This window comes from Pongo abelii, chromosome 1 (assembly GCF_028885655.2).
Source record: "Pongo abelii isolate AG06213 chromosome 1, NHGRI_mPonAbe1-v2.0_pri, whole genome shotgun sequence".
NCBI classification, from domain to species: domain Eukaryota; kingdom Metazoa; phylum Chordata; class Mammalia; order Primates; family Hominidae; genus Pongo; species Pongo abelii.
Window position 1 is genome coordinate 62,368,266 of NC_071985.2, and position 16,949 is coordinate 62,385,214.

The 16,949-nt window shown below is 36.3% G+C and overlaps 1 long non-coding RNA gene across 1 annotated transcript in view; it reads right to left on the bottom strand.

Annotated features, from left to right (window-relative positions):
- LOC112130465 (uncharacterized) overlaps positions 1–14,901 on the bottom strand; it is a 33,881-nt gene extending 18,980 nt beyond the window's left edge. The window contains exon 1 of the long non-coding RNA XR_002912722.2: positions 14,803–14,901. This is a non-coding gene — a long non-coding RNA (uncharacterized LOC112130465). The remainder of the gene's footprint in view (positions 1–14,802) is intronic.
- Positions 14,902–16,949: the final 2,048 nt, after the last annotated feature.

Consider the following 16,949-nt stretch of genomic DNA (forward strand, 5'->3'; position numbering starts at 1 on the left):
TCCTTAATAATTGCTACATAGATTATAAAACATCCCAATCCCCAAACTGTATTTCAATCAACACAATTACCAAATTACCAATAAAATCGAAAAGTAAAATTTCCTGTATGACTCTTTATGTACCCGTGCCAGGAGTTTTAGCATGCTTCTTGTAATTGTGAATAAGTGGAATTGGTGGAATTGTAATTAGGGTTGCATGGTAAGACAATGCTCATGGTAAGACAACTAACATGGGAAAAAACATAAGGCATGAGGTTTTTCTCAGTCTCTTGACAGATCATTTGCCTTTCAGTGCCCCAAGTGAGAAAGGAAAAGCTATAATGGTGTATCATATTGTGATGTGATGATCTTTGGATGTGTAAATATAGCTAAGCTATAGACTGCAGTAATCAATCAAATACATACAAATCCAGTTGTTGCAGTAAGGTTTTCTTGTAGCTGTGATTAAAGTTCGTAATCAATTGACTTTAACTAAGGGAGACCATTCTTGATAATGTGAATGGGCCTTACTCAATCAGGTGCAAGGCCTTAAAAGCATTGCTAAGGTTTTCCCAAAGAAGACGAAATGTGAGCAGGACTTTCCCCACCCATACCACCATGGCCAAGTGTTCTAGCCTGCCCTCTGAATTTCAAACTTGCATCTCCAACTCCCACAAATGTTTAAGCCAATTCTTTGCAAAAATATTTTAATGTATATCTCCTACTGATTCTGCTTCCCTGGTTGAACCCCTGACAACTCCCCATCATCTTGGTTGTAGAGGAGGAGGCCAGACACTTCAATGTAAAGAAGCCACAATCAGGTGGTTTCTGTGTGCCTTGACATAATTAATAAGCCATATTCTACCTCCTCAAATGGTGCTTCAAGCTTAGCTTTAATCTTTGAAACTATTCAAAGAGAAAGAACACTAGAAAAAAGCTGAAAAAATAGCCTAGGTAATGTATAATCATTTTTTAATGTTATCTTGAGTAGAAAACTACAGAACTTTTTGAAAAATCTTTCTGACTGATGTCTCTATAGAGTTCTGTACATTTTACTCACTCGTTGATTAAAAAAAATAACCTATTGGGCACTGGGAAGGAGAAAGATAATTCTCCTGAACCTAGGTCAATAAATTCCTAAACACCTTTTCATTTTATAAAGCATAGGTGAACTCCCATATTAAAAGGGATTATTTGTATTCAATAATCAAATTCTTTTAAAAAAACTGTTTCTCTATCACAGTCTTCATTTATACTTAAATTGATTTTTTACATGCACATATATATCTATATGAATATACATATGGTACAAAGGACATGGCTGTGCTTTGGTCAAGGATAGGCTGAGGTAGGATATTTACATCAGCAACTTTGGAGCATAGGCATACAACTCCACTTGTTATCACAGCCATGTAGCCATAACATGGGAAGGCCATCACTTGGCTCTATACCAGTATTATCTGTAAAAGGTATAATTGCCCTGTTAACACTGTGTAGGTGTGCTGGCGCTTAGAGAAAGAGAGTCAGAGGTGTCTGTCTTTGCAGACAGACAGAAGGGAGCCACGACACAGCTTGGCTCACTCGTGCCCAGAGAGAGAAAGAGCTAAGCTGCTGACCCTGAAGGCAAGGGAGAGCTGGACACGCAGCTGTGTATGGGGGCTGCCGGCCTACACAGTCAAGACAGGGTGAACAATGTGAGAAAAAGCTGTTATGAGAGCTGCTGCTGAATAAAATCATCTTTCACTGCCTACGGCCCCTAGAGTGTTCTTTCTGCTCATTCACCCACTCCCTCCAGACCTCAGGATGGGCTGGAACCCAACCCCGAGCATAATAATTGGCATAGTCGTGAACCTGACATACGTTTATGCAATTTGGCAAATATATGGATTTGAGAAATTATGCTAGGGTTAAGGATTGTGTGCTCCATCATGATTATGTGTTCCATCATAAAACCCTTGACCAAAAAATAGATAATAAACTGATTTATACGTATGAAAATATTTGAAGTCTCATTGCACCTGTCTTATAATATCCCTTTCTCAGGACTAATGATACGAAAATTCAGGATTAAAGATCAAAACCCATAAATCATAAAGAAAATGACACCTGTTTTTCTTCTTATAAATCATTTTCCAGTATAACAGTGCACTGGATCAATCCATCATGCCTGAAGCTAAATACAACGTTAGTTTCCAAAGATATGCACAGTTGTAGTACTCCGCAAAAGCTCATTAATTTTCTTCACAGGTATTTGAGAATACAGCCATCAATGGTGTAATGAGTGAAAGGAATTTACTAGAACATCTTGATTTTTATTTTAATGAGGAGAAAGGGTAAAACATATAGGTATTCCACTGATCTGTTTCACAAACACCTCCAAATTAGGAATGTTGTTGTATTTGTTATAAAAAGACAAGTTTTGTAACTAAGCAACATTTTCTAAAGAAACTATTATGATTAGGGTCTGAAGTCCCTGAACTATGTAAGTGTAACATATTTGAAGTATAGAATACGTAATTTTAGCCTGAGTTTGTAGCCTGGGGAATAAGGATCTCAATTTTCAAACAGGGGAAACAGGAGGAGGAGAAAAAGAAAAGTTGAGAGGGAAAAGAAAGGAGATAAAGAATGGGTGGAGGAGAAATGCATTGCCTATTTCTAAATGTCATCTTTATCCTCTTTTCTAATCCCTCGGTCCATTTTCTCAAATATCTAAGTAACTCACCTGCTCTAATTAGCACTATCCAAGGCCCACTCCAAGTTTTCCTCCTAAATCCTAAGTTCATGCAACTTTAAAAGATAAGGCCTACTAATTCGTAAAATCAGTGACTTTAAAACGATCGCAGTGACTTTAAAATGATTGGAAGTTTAAGAAAATACAATAAAACAGTGTTTTTGGACAGAAGAAAATATCCAGATATTAAGTTGGTGCAGCCCATAAGCCATTTATTTATTCATTCACTTCATTTATTCAATAAACATCTAAGTGCTTCTTGCCTTGAAAGACATTACCTAATGTTAGTTTCGTCTAACATATACCTTCTCTTTTCAGGGTCTTGCCTTCTCTTACTGTGGAACTTCACAGACTCTCTTGAAATGTCTCAGTTTTAATGTTTAGTTTTTTGCTTGTTTCCATCACGGCCCATATGTCAGTAAAAGCAGAGGCTCCTTCTGGTAGAAGTAGATGAGGTGCAGCGATTTGTGCAGAGGGTCAGGAAGAACCTCATCTGTTACCCTCCATTAATGTATACTCCTGACAAATTGACTAGGTCAGAAGACTTACATAAAAATTTAATTTACTGGTTAATCAAGTGGACAAAAGAGCATGCTGGATATTTAAAACCCTGAAGAAAAAGCACATTAATTACCTAAGAGAACTCTCTGTCAAAGAACTAATCATTCCTAAACCATATTGAGTTCATTGTGCCCCAATATTTTTGTCACCCAAGAGACAGAGACCTCTGCTCCTCATGAGTCCTGTATTTGAAAGAGAAATTTTCTGTGAAATAAATGACATTTATTAACTAATGATGACTTTATCGCTTATTAATCAAAGACATGTACAACTGCTAATCAGAATTTCTGATAGGGTATTTGCAATCAGATTCTGCATAGCCAAAATTATAAGAAATTACGCTAGTCCCTGATACAGGTTTTTCTTACAAGAAACAATTGTATTGATTGTAAAAGTCTAATATTAGAGGTGTATTTATTCAAAAAATTCAAATTACACTCAATTTCAAAAAATTATTTAGAGAGATAAAGTCATACTTTATAATAAATGATTATATTATTTCAAGCATTAAATTCACAAATTCACTGTGAAAATATTTTTTCCAGTTATGTGGAGTAAGAATGAACAAAAATCATTTAAAAAACAGATATGGCTTAGCAAATGTTCTTCCAGGCTTTCTAATTATGTGTTATTCTTTCTTTATAGTAGTGCAGAAAATTCAAGTATAGTAAAAAGTACCTCATCAGTTGCTTGATTGGAAGAACTAATTTAGACTGAACAGGAATGTGCTTGCAGAAAAGGAGAAATGACCTTGTACAGCATGATGTGTACCTACTTATTTACTTTGAAGAGTTTCTAAGTAATTTTTAATTATAATGTGATCAATCCTATATAAATATCTGTTTCTGTTTTATCCAATCATATTCATTCACAGAACCTATATTATTGAGGATGATGAAATTATACAAACTTTCAAAATGTAATAATGTGTTACACAATGTTTAATAACATGAAAATGAGCAACTTCATCCATTAACATATATTCATTCTACAAATAACTTTAAGTGTCTACCAGATGTCAGACACCGAGAAAATTATACCAACTAAAATAGACACATCTCCATCCTACTTGAGCTTAGAGAATTGGCTTCATTACAAAAGCTGGCATTGACATTTTAAGTGTTGTGTTTCAGACACTGTCTACACAATCAAATGTACTAACTATAATTAATTTACTTTTTCAGCAAATTACCCAATAACACTGGCTGACTCTACCTCAACATTGTTTAAATTCTATCATCTGTGGCAACATGGGTGAATTTGAAAGACACTATGTTACAGGAAGTAAACCAGGCACAGAAATACAAACATTGCATGATCTCATTTATATGTGGAATCTAAAAGAATGAGTTCATAGAAATAGAGAGTAGAACAGTGGTTATTGGAGACTCGGGAGGATAGGGATGATGGAAGATTGGGAGATGTTGGTCAACGGGTACAAATTTAGACAGACAGGAAGAATATATTCTGCTGTTCTATAACACAGGAGGGTGACTATGCAAATACCAATGTAGTGTATATTTCAAGATAGCTAGAAGAGGTTTTGAATGTTGTCACCACAAAGAAATAATAAGTGTTTAAAGTGATGGATGTGGTGATTACCCCGATTTGATTATTACACAATGTATACATCCATTGAAACATCATACTGTATATAAATATGAGCAATTATTATGTGTCAATTATAAATGTAAACAATTATTAATAAAAAGCATTTAAGAAGATGCTGTAATTTAACAAAAAATATTTTTAAAAAAGAAAGAGCAGTAAATATTATTAATTTAGAGATATAATACTTATACATAAACAGCAGCAACTGAACCAAATTTCTACAATCAGGACTTAAAATTAAGTTGTTGAATGTTTTTAACATAGAGTTAATGATCAAATAGAATGACATTAAGAAAGTTTCATAAGAACTTCAAGGCAGAAAATGTATTGCTTTTTCTGCTTACCTGTCAATCAGCTTGGAATTAATAGAGTCCTATCATTCACTACCTCTTGCTGGAACTGTTTACATAAACCAGTCTATTTATTTAAATATTTTTCTTCTGAATCGCAATATTTTTATCTTTAATTTTATCTTGAGCTACTAGCATTTTATCTTCCTTTAAAAATTAAATCCTCTTTCCTGCTAAGATATATTTGTAAAATTTTTTAAATCTTTAAGAGTAATGACAAAAATTATTATCCTAAAATGTAAGATTGATAACAGTCTGACCACAACCTAACTTTCTCTTGATCTCAGAATTTCCCCTCCTCAGAGATCATGTAGAAGACTAGGACAGCCTCGTCTCAAAGACAGAGGATCTTTGTTCTATTTCTGATTGTGCCACTGAATTTTTGAATGAACTTTGTCCTCCTCCTCCTCTCACTCCTGTCCTTCCTTTCTTCTTCATCCTTTTATCACTATTACTATTTCAAATGAAATCTATTATTTAACTCTTCACAGTGAAGAGGTATTAGCTGAGTTTTTCTGGATGTTTGCTAAGAAATTAGAGTCTAGAGTCCTGCTTACTTTTCTGTCCGCTTCCTCCCTGGTCCTCTCTGACATATCTCCAGGAAAATCTTAGGGCCTGCTGAAGAAAACTCTAGGACTAGACGAATCTCTTCTATCCCATCTAGCAAAATTTCTCCACTTCTTTTCTAAAACAAGTTTATTAATGATTCTGCTAGTTTCCTACTTCCTTTATTAAATCTATCTCAGAAGCTGTAATCCAAAGATATTTTTCTTTATTAAATCAACACACTCTGTTATATTTACTATGCAGCATTTTTCAAAGTGTCTTTAGGAAGCTGTTAGATATTGATAGTTGTTAGGAAAAAATTAAATGAGAGAGAAATAAAGAGAGACAGAGAAAGTGTGACCAATCTATGTCAAATTAGTATGGGAACAAATGGTATGAACAAGATTTACCTGGGATCTTTACTTCAGAGACTCTCAAATAGTTTATATTGTGCTTAAGATGCTGTATGATGAAGATTTATATGGACTTCTTTATGTACCCCATCATGTCTCATTGTTCATTTGGCTGCTTTTCATGATCTGAATGCCCTGGACACAGTCTTCTTGATAGGATGCCATTCTTTTCTCAGTAACAAAGTGGTGAATGTGAGACAAGCTATGCTTCCTTTAAATACTTTCGCCCTTAATTATCCACAACTTTTATATATGTGTGTGTGGCAACCTAAGGAAAATTCTGGGAGTTAGAGGTAACTTAGCACATCACAGCAAGGTTAGCAATCTAAAATATAATATTAGAAATCCCTGTTCTTACAGCTTGTCAATGCTGCTCATCTCTGGGAATTATTTAAATGGCTTCTATAAGAGATTAAAGCACATTTTCAAAAATTCCTTCCACTAAAAGGTGGAGTCTTATTTACCTCTCCTGGAATCTGGGTTGGCCTTATTTGCCTACAGCTTGCTTTGTCTATAGCAAAATAAAACTATTCTAGTTATGGACTAGCCTTTTATAAGAGGCCTGGATCCTTCCACCTTTATCTTTGAGCCCTAGGACCCCATGTAAGAACTCCAACTACTGTGATGCGAGGATTCCCTCATCACACAGAGCGAGATAACACACAGGGGCTCAATTGGCAACTCCAGCTAGGCAATGAGCAAACAGGGAGTGTCCATGGTCAGCCCAGCCCATCCTTCAGATGACTTCAGTCCCAGCTGATATCTGTCTACAAACACTTGAGAGATCCCAGGTGAAACTACCTAGCTAAAAGCAGGCATACCACAAAACCATAAGAGATAATGAGTTGTGGTTTCAAGCTACTCAGTTTTGGGATGGCTTGTTTAACACCAATAATATATAAATGGAATAGATAAATGGATAAATGGAATAGCTACTAATACTTCTCTCCACTCTAATAGCACCTCACTATTGTATAATTATACATTAACCAACGCCTTTTATAACTCCTACATTTTTATTCCCATTTTTTCAGTAGGTATATTTTTGTACAATCACGTAGCTCAGAGGAAGGAATAACCATCATGTATGGAGTAGTTCTTTCAAATAAGGAATTCAAGAAATCCAAACATGTAGGAGGCAAAGTAGAGCAATCACAGTGTCTATAAATTAAAGAGCTACAAACTCATACACATGTATGTTCTCACAAGGACTGCTATTGCATTTTTAGTCTCACATGCGTAGACTACCGTTGCCCTCAATCATGTCCATTTTAAAAACAAAGGATCTTAACAATACTTTCAGAATGTGAAAAACATTAAAGGTGAAATGTAAAAATGGTTCTTTTGGTACAAAGTATTAAGTGCATTTCAGAAGTCAGCATGATTTCTAACACAAAATTTTTACCAGAGTTTTTATAAGCAGATAAATGAATAATAGTATAAAATATATAAAACTACAGAATACTACACATGGATTAAAGTTGTAGATCCTTAACACTTTAGGAGAATGAGAGGCATTATATATAAACTAAATCATAAAAGAATAATTGATTTCAGGTAGAAATCTTCTAGTTTATTATCAGCATTAGATGAAATAGTAAATTTCTTTTTTCTTACATTGAAAAATTATAGGGGTTTTTAACATATGTTTTATGAATCATTTACAAACTCTTTGGATAGGCATTATACATAAATATCTAAAATTCTGTGCTTATTTGTAACCTAAGGAAAACGTGTGCATTATCTGTGTAGAAGACCCATGTCTTTCATCAGATTTTCAGAGAAAAGAAGCAGCCTAGATGGTTTCAAATTATAACTAGAATTTCATTAAAAAGAATTCACCACAGAGTAAAAGCTACCTGAAAGAACACCAGAATAAAATAGACACGATATTAGAATAGATTATGGAACACTTTAGTTTCTATGTAAACCTTATCTCTCAATGTTATAGAAGCCTCTCCTCTGGGACTGACCATACCACCCTGGTTTATTGCACTACATAATTTTACTTCCCACCCTCTGGCAGCCTATAGTATTTATTGCCCATCTAGCTCGGGTTTGTGTAATAGATGAGACTCAGGAGAGAAAGTTTCATCTTTTCTATTATCTTTTGTAAACTGCATTGTTGATCACTTGTAAGAGTAATAATTCAGTTAAAGTGTCATAAATATATACGTGACATAGAATGGTCTACATGGTACATTCAGACAGAAATAGCTTAGATGTACGATGCTTATGTTGTGAGTTTGAAGTTAGAGACTTTGGATCTAGAGGTCCTAATAAGCAAGGAATGAATAACCACTAACTATTACTATTTTAACTCTACACATCCTGATGGATCCTTCGCTGACCCAGAATAACAACTTCCACCTTAGTTAGAGAAAATATTGACAAATGAAGGTAAGGGCAATTAAATCCAGGTGTATTTGGGTGCTCTGCCATGTTGATAGGAAAAGTACCTGAGATACTAATTGGGTATACACTGTAACTAACCCAGAGGAGGAAGTTGACTTTGTTCATCAGCACATGCACATCATTCTAGAGAATATGCTAATACATTGAGGGAAAGAAGAAAATAATCGATAACACTGGCCCTCTAGTCTCTTATGAATGTAAATTTAGGAAGTGGAAAAGGGATTTTTGTCTTTTACTTATTTATTCAATTTATTTGCTCTGATACCAAGGATACCAATATGGGGGGACCTGAAGGCATCGTTCATGGAAGACAACATAAAGGATACTATGTTATTCCGGAAGAAAAAATGGATTAAAATTATCCCAAAAGTTTAACTGTAAAGAACTTTCTGACTAAAATAATTTTTATACAAAACTGTGGCTAAGTGATTATAAACATTGTTACTGAAAGTATATTCCTGAAATGAAGACTGATATCCATCTGTTGGGAATTATATAGACATTATTATATACACATTCAGCAATCAACAGACATTTCCTTGGACTCTCTATTAATCCTGGGAGTGTGTGTGTTATGTGTGTGTCCTCACATATATACTCAACTATATTTAACTTCTCCATAAAGAACATGAACACATTAAGTAATTAATGCTTGTCAGTTACTTTGAGTGAATGTCATTTGAAGCAAGTGCTAGATCTGTGTTAAGCAATAATAATAATCAAGATAATGGGCTGTCCAATTATGTAGGTTATTTGTTAGCAGTTTTAAAACATATGTTTTAATACACCATATGTTTGCTAGGATGTAGATATTTATTTATTTTTTCTTAAGAAGGAAGACAAGCATTCATCAATGTAAAAGAAAATTTTTTTTAATGTGAGAGGCATGCTGATTTATGTAATGATTCTAAACTTGTCTAATACCTACAGCACAGTCAATCAAGCTGTAGTCAATATGCTAAAGAGTAAGAGAAGGGCCAATTCCTTGGCATTCCTTCTATTGTTTATTTCAGGATTGGAAAAACTTGCACTTCATTCTCATCCAGGAAAGCCATCTTATTTCCCAGGTCACTTGGTCTTTCACAGACTTTTTCCATACTTATTATCAGATTGCTGTAACTATAAAATTCATTTTAGTCCATTTATTCAACATACTTCTGAAATACTATTGAAAGAAAGGAGGCTGGGTGCAGTGGCTCATGTCTAAAATCCCAGCAATTTGGGAGGTTGAGGTGGGCAGATAACCTGAGGTCAGCAGTTCCAGACCAGCCTGGCCAACATGGTGAAACCCCGTCGCTACTAAAAATAAAAAATTAGCTGGGTATGGTGGTGGGCGCCTGTAATCCCAGTTACCCAGCTACTTGCGAGGCTGAGGCAGGAGCATCACTTGAACTCAGGAGGCGGAGGTTTCAGTGAGCTGAGATCGTGCCACTGTACTCCAGCGTGGGTGACAGAACGAAACTCCATCTCAAAAAAAGAAAAAAAAAGTAAGGAGTTAAAGCAACAGGTGGCCAGAAATCCATTTGCTCCCCTATGGAAGATGTCAGTGAAACTGGGAAGAGGGGAGGCAGGTGACAGTAATTTCCTTTTCAAATGGACTTTCTCAAATAAGTAAACTAATGACATTTGCTAAGCATATTCCTTATCTCTAAAAGGCCCGTAGGAAGATTTCTGTGGCTAAGAATTACCTAGAGTGAATAAAACCTGGGGTCAATTATACAAGGCTCTCTGAGGAGTGTCACCTGAACTATACAACTCTGGTCTATAAAGTACCTCTTTAAGATTCCTCATAGTATAAGAAATCCCATAAACCTCACCTACAGACCTCATCTACTGAGGGCCAAAAGTGCATGTCCAATATGGGAAGCAAGACCTAGTCAGCTGTCCTTGACATCCCAGATCTCTGCTTCATGTGCACTTTTCGATGGCTTATAATTTTGACATTATTTAATAAAGCCTGATATTGGGTAACATCCTTGACTTAACAATTCCATGTAATTGTTATATTTTTCTTTCCAATTTTCTTCTGCAAAAGCCTCTATCAAACTATTTGTATATAAGTTGTCTTTTATCTCCCATTTTAATAAGCATATGTAACTGTTATGTTCATACTTTTTGTTTTCTACTGTCTTTTAAATAAATTAAATGAAATTAAAAAAAAGAAGCAAACCTCTGGGAGATAAATAATTTGAGACCAACATATTTTTCTCTAAAAACTCCTCTGTAAAAACTTCTTTGTTCTAGACAAGAGCCAAGGCCTAAAACCCTGAGCAAGATGCATGTCAGACAAACACTACTGGTGGTATTGACAACGCTAGCAAACCAAGGTGGATGTTTCAACACTGTCCCCCATAACCCAGGCCTTTAACAATACTTACCAGCTCAGTTTCTCCTGTTTTCATTTTATATTCCTTACTCTATGAATCATAGCTCTGATTATACAACTTGCATCTTAAAATCTTTAGTGGTGGCTGGGCGCGGTGGCTCACGTCTGTAATCTCAGCACTTTGGGAGGCTGAGGTGGGTGGATCACGTGAGGTCAGGAGTTCAAGACCAGCCTGGCCAGCACCCCGTCTCTACTAAAAATATAAAAACTAGCCGGGCGTGGTGGTGAGCACCTGCAATCCCAGCTACTCAGGAGGCTGAGGCAGGAGAATTGCTTGAACCTAGGTGACAGAGGTTGTAGTGAGCTGACACGGTGCCACTGCACTCCAGCCTCAGTGACAAAGTGAGACTCTGTCTCTTTAGTGGCCCAACACTGCTTACAGTGTAAAGTCTAACCTTCTGATTACAGCCACAAGATGTTCAACACCATGATCTCAGTTATCTGGAAAAGAGGATGTTACAAGCTTTTCTATATAATTTACCTCTGTTGCACCAAACTATTTAGTGTTCTCAGAACACTATGCTTCAATCCAGGGCAATTTCTCAATTTTGGTGTTCCTGTGGCTCCTTAATGCTATATATTACAACCACTGTCATAGTGTTTAATTATAAAGATTGTGCACTACACAAGGACACCATATTACCTTATAAACATCATAGTAAATGTCTTGTTCTAACAAAATGATCAGAACAGACCATATCCCTTTGTCTCTATTTAGAAATGTCAAACCGTCTTGATTAACAAGCTTATCGAAATCATATGAAGCAGAAGAGACACTTTTTCTGAAAATAAATGGTGGAGGGCAGAGTGAAAAAAAAAATTGTACATGCTTTTGGGCTGGGTGCGGTGGCTCATGCCTATAATTCTAGTATTTCGGGAGGCCAAACTGAGCACATCTCTTGAGGCCAGAAGTTCGAGGCCAGCCTGGCCAACATGGCGAAAACCCCGTCTCTATTAAAAATACAAAAATTATCCAGGTGTGGTGATGAGTGCCTGTAGTCCCAGCTACTCAGGAGGCTGAGGCAGGAGAATTGCTTGAACCCAGGAGGCAGAGGTTGGAGTGAGCTGAGATCGCACCACTGCACTCCATCCTGGGCAAAACAGAGAGACTCTGTCTTAAAAAAAAAAAAAAAAAAAAGCAAATGCTTTCAGTAATTCTATCTTTTCACCTTCTGTTAGTCATAAATGCCCTTTCTGCAATTCATAAAATTTCAAAAATTTCAGCCCAGCCATATGCAAGTGTCCCATTCATAAGCAAAATCTCACTTATCCTTTCCTCCACAGGGTGACTAGCTGAATCTTACTTAATACATTGTTCTCTAAGTCAAGGTTTTCTGGGCAGTCTGCAGACTGGTCTGTTTAGATATGACCTCAAGGTGCAAAAGGCCCTAGCTAAATAACATATTTAACCACCTCCGCACACTGAATATATACTAATGAAGTTAAAACAAGAAAATTATCACTAAAACTCCGATTTAGAAAGGGGAAGAAGGAGAAACAATGTATAAGGTATCTGTCATACTTCTGAGACATGGTTTGCAAGGATTCCCTGCCAAGGAAGTGAAATGTTTCTTGGTCAACCAAAGTGAATTCTACTGATTCTCTTCACTGGAAAATTTACCCTTCCATCGCTTTTCCTACTCTTAAGTGGAAGAGAAATTGAGCAGCTATGTTGCTTTACCAACTCACTTCCTGTGTGGGTAGTTTCAAGTTTCAAACCTTAGGAGTAAATAATCATACGAATCCTTTCTTACTTACCTAGCTTGGGATTTTTCCAATAATAAAGTACTTCTTAAAACCACAGTAGGATGCTGGCAAATATGCAATCTCTCAACTCTCCAACCAAGTAACTAAAGATAGCAATCTTGTTATGTTAGAGCTGATTAATCTGGATCCTGCATCCTTGTGTTTTAGCTACAGACTTTGGTGTTCTTCCCCACTTTGGTCTTTAATAGCCTCCTTCTAGGCCTCTGCTTCCAAATTAATGGGCTTAGATAATGATGTAAGTATATTTTGCATTTTGCTACAAGACTAAATCATAGTGGGTGACTAAAGAGTGAGTGCCAATTCATTTGGTCAGGAAGATAACATAGTGTAGGAAGCTTTCACACAGAGCTAGGGAAACAAGCTTCCTCTGTTCCCAATGGCATCTATGATTGTGGTTCTTGCTCCTCAACCTGCCAGAGGCAAAACATCTAGCTAGTGTAGCCATAGAGAAGAATGAAATCATGTTCTCTGAAGCATCATAGCCAGAACTGAGGGCCATTATCCTAAGTCAAATGACTCAGAAACAGAAAATCAAAACTGCACATACTCACTTGCAATTGGGAGCTACACAATGGGTACACATGAATATAGAAATAGAAATAACAGATATTTGGGACTTCAAAATGGGGGAAGTTGGAGGGGGTGAGGGCTGAAAAATTACCTATTACGTACAATGTTCACTATTTGAGTGACTGGGTCACTAGAAGCCTAAATCTCGCCATTACAAAATCTATTCATGTAACAAATATGCACAAGTATCCTCTGAATATAAAATAAAATAAAACAACAAAGAGAAAGAAAGAGAGAGAGAAGAGAGAAAGAAAGAGGGAAAGAAAGAAAGAAAGAAGGAAAAAGAGAAAGAAAAAGAGAAAAGAGAAAGAAAAAAGAGAAAAGAAAAAAGAGAAAGAAAAAAGAAGAGAAAAGAGAAAAAGAGAAAGAAAAAGAAAGAAAGAAAAAGAGAAAAAGAGAAAAGAAAGAAAGAAAGAGAAAGAAAGAAAGCAAGAAAGAAAGAAAGAAAAAAGAAAGTGGGAAAGAGAGGGAGGAAGGGAAAGAATAACTTAAAAAATTCATCTAGTACAACCTCCCACTATGCACGATTGTCTAATTCTCGCTCATCATGGATTGATGGCCATAGCAAACTGTACCATTCTCTTCCCTGTCTTCTTTTAGTTAGGATGGTTGAAACCAAAGCTTAGATCTTCTTTCCTCTAATACCATATTATAAGATTTAAGCATTAGAAAACACATCCTGCTTCCTACTATTATTACTCAATCAAGTATCTGTTTTTTAAACCCAATAGTCATTGGTCTGATCAACACTTTGCTCCTTACAAAAAGATTGTCAAGAATTCCCAATTTGAGGGAATTCTTTCCCTGTCGCCCACCCTATCTTGAATCAATTGATTCCACATTTTGGGTCTTCAAATTCCAAACATTCCCTCTTACTACCAATTATTCTGCTTTCCAGCACACTTTATTTTCAGATGTTAAAAAGCCAACTCAAGCCAATTTTAGCAAATATAGCAAATTCATTAACTCATACAACTAAAATGATAAAGAAAGGAATCTGGCTTCAGGCCCACTAGTCACACTAACCCAGAGGCTGCCTGTGTCCCTCTGGCTGAGCGCTGCTTTCACGTTCATTCTCTCTCCACAACTTGGCCTTGCCCTCCTTTGTGCAGGCTTTATTTTCAGGCAGTCGCTCTTATTGCAGGATAATGAAAACTCTGCATTGTATTTAGATTTACACATTGCCAGAAGCATGTTTCTAACAAACTACTGCAGTAGGGGAGAGATGGTTGAACCTAATTATCAAAAACAGTTTTTTTTGGTTTTGTTTTGTTTTGTTTTTACAGGGCTGGTAACAATGAACTTACAGTGAGGCAGAGAAGAAGAAAAGGAAAATAACCTGTGGGTTCTTTTACATCTTAACCCAGTAACAACCCAAGCTTTTTCAGAATTGTCAATAATTCTCACAACATTCATTTTATGACATGATTTTGAATATGTTGAAACTTACTCTAACGTAATTTCAGGATGTACATGTTTAAAAATAAAAGGCAAGTCTCCAGGGCACATCTGAGTGTTCTTTCTTCTCCACGTTTCATGATATTTGGGCAGAAACATCAGCAACAAGCAGCACTAAAAGGAAACGAATAAGAAAAAGTGAGATTATGTAATAAAATGCCATATGTCAAAGAGATACAAATTTAGCGCATTAGAGTGGTTGTCTTTTTAGAGGGAAGTGGAAGGACTAAAAGAAGATAAAAGGGGATCTAGCCATTCATGAAGGGGTTGACTTTACAAAGAGGAAAATAACCCCCTTCTCTGAGAAAGGATGAAAAGGGCAAGTGTGAAAACTTTTGAAGAAATGAGAGTCATCTAAGGTGTGTATTTCAGTACCTGGGTGTTTGAGGAAAATGAAACATGTTTCAAATGATTTCTGTAGCAAACTAACACTGGAGATGAATAATGTAAATACTGAGTACTACTGAGGAAATCAGCCACAATAGGAAAGAATACAGTTGAAATGCAGTAGGCAAATAATAATAATCACAGTATAGACATCTTTTAGAGAATAATACATTATCACAGAAACAAAATCCAAAAACATAGTTAATGATTCAGTAGATTAATTCGTTCTTTTTTTCTAACAGATTTTTTTCCAGGCTAAAAACAAGAACATAAAATGTCAACAGTGGGATTTACTCAGAATTGAAGATTGGCAACCTTTCAAAAAGAGAAGAGTAAAATTATTTGTGAGAATGTGATACCACAAATTACGTTAGGAAGAAATGGTTCTTTCCCAATCCTAATGTCTCCTTCCATATAGGGAGAGTTTTCTTAGCAAATATTTCTTGGCTTCCTTTGCTCAATTGCTCCTCTTCAGAGAGAGACGACTAAATTCATATGATTCTCATCTAGCCCCATTCTCTCTTTTTCAGTGAGACACGTGACTACCTGCCTACAGGGATTGCATGCTTTCTGTTTGCTCTTTCATGCTGTGAAACTTACGAAGACATTATTTCCGCCTTTGGAAAAGTGAAGAGAGGAGGAAAGAGGTTCTAAAGTTTGTGAGAGTAGTAGTTTACATTTTAAAAAGTGTTCAGATTTGGCACACTGAAAATGGAAATTGTAAGATGGATATTTGGGGAGTGATATAATGAGAAGAAGAGATCTGGCAGAGCCTTTATCAAAAGGCTTTAAATGCTGGAGATACTTTATCAATGCAGGCTACGTGGGAAGTTTGCATATGCCTGTAATTCTATGATGTGACTGTATTTTTATAGTTGTGAACTCAACAGCTGGGTCTTCATTGAATTTTCAGGCCTCTTGGAACATCACTGTATTAGTCTGGTCTCGTACTACTATAAAGAAATACCTGAAACTGGGTAATTTACCCAGAAAAGAGGCTTCATTGGCTTATGGTTCTGTAGACTATACAGGAAGCATGATTCTAGCATCTTGGCTTTTAGGGAGGCCTCAGGAAGTTCACAATTGTGGCAGAACGTGAGGGGGGGAGTTGGCAAGTGTTGTATGGTAGGAGCAGAAACAAGAGAGTTAGAGAGGAGGTGCCACACACTTTTAAACAAAGAGATCTTGTGGGAACTCACTCACTATACAGGACTGAGGGTGGGTGGTGCTAAAACATTCATGAGAACTTCACCCCCATGATCCAATCACCTCCCACCAGGCCCCACCTTCAACACTGGTGATTACAATTCGACATGAGATTTGGATGGGGACACAGATCCAAACCATATCAGTCACTTTGACTTAAGGTAATTGTCCTTTGGTATATTTAGCCAATTCTTGAGCTAATGAGTAGGCATTTCAGAAAACACTACCCCTTCTCTGTAAAGGCTGAGATCTTCCGAGTTGAACACAGGCTTCAGGAAACACACAGGCCTTACATCTAAGGGCTGATACAGTTTGACCTTGATCTTCATGAGACAGCGTAGCCTGGCATTATAAATGAGTTTACATGAGAATGGATCTTCATATGCTTTGGTAGGAAGAATATAATTTGCTACTTTTCAACCCAAGACAGCTGAGTTTTAAGTATACTAGAGTATCCCAGTAAGTCTGGATATAAATTGTTAGTATCAGGCCTAAGTAAATAGTAATGGGTCAGCTGCTCCAAATTTTGTTTTGCAAATCAAGGAGAAAACAATTTTGTGGGTTGGCCC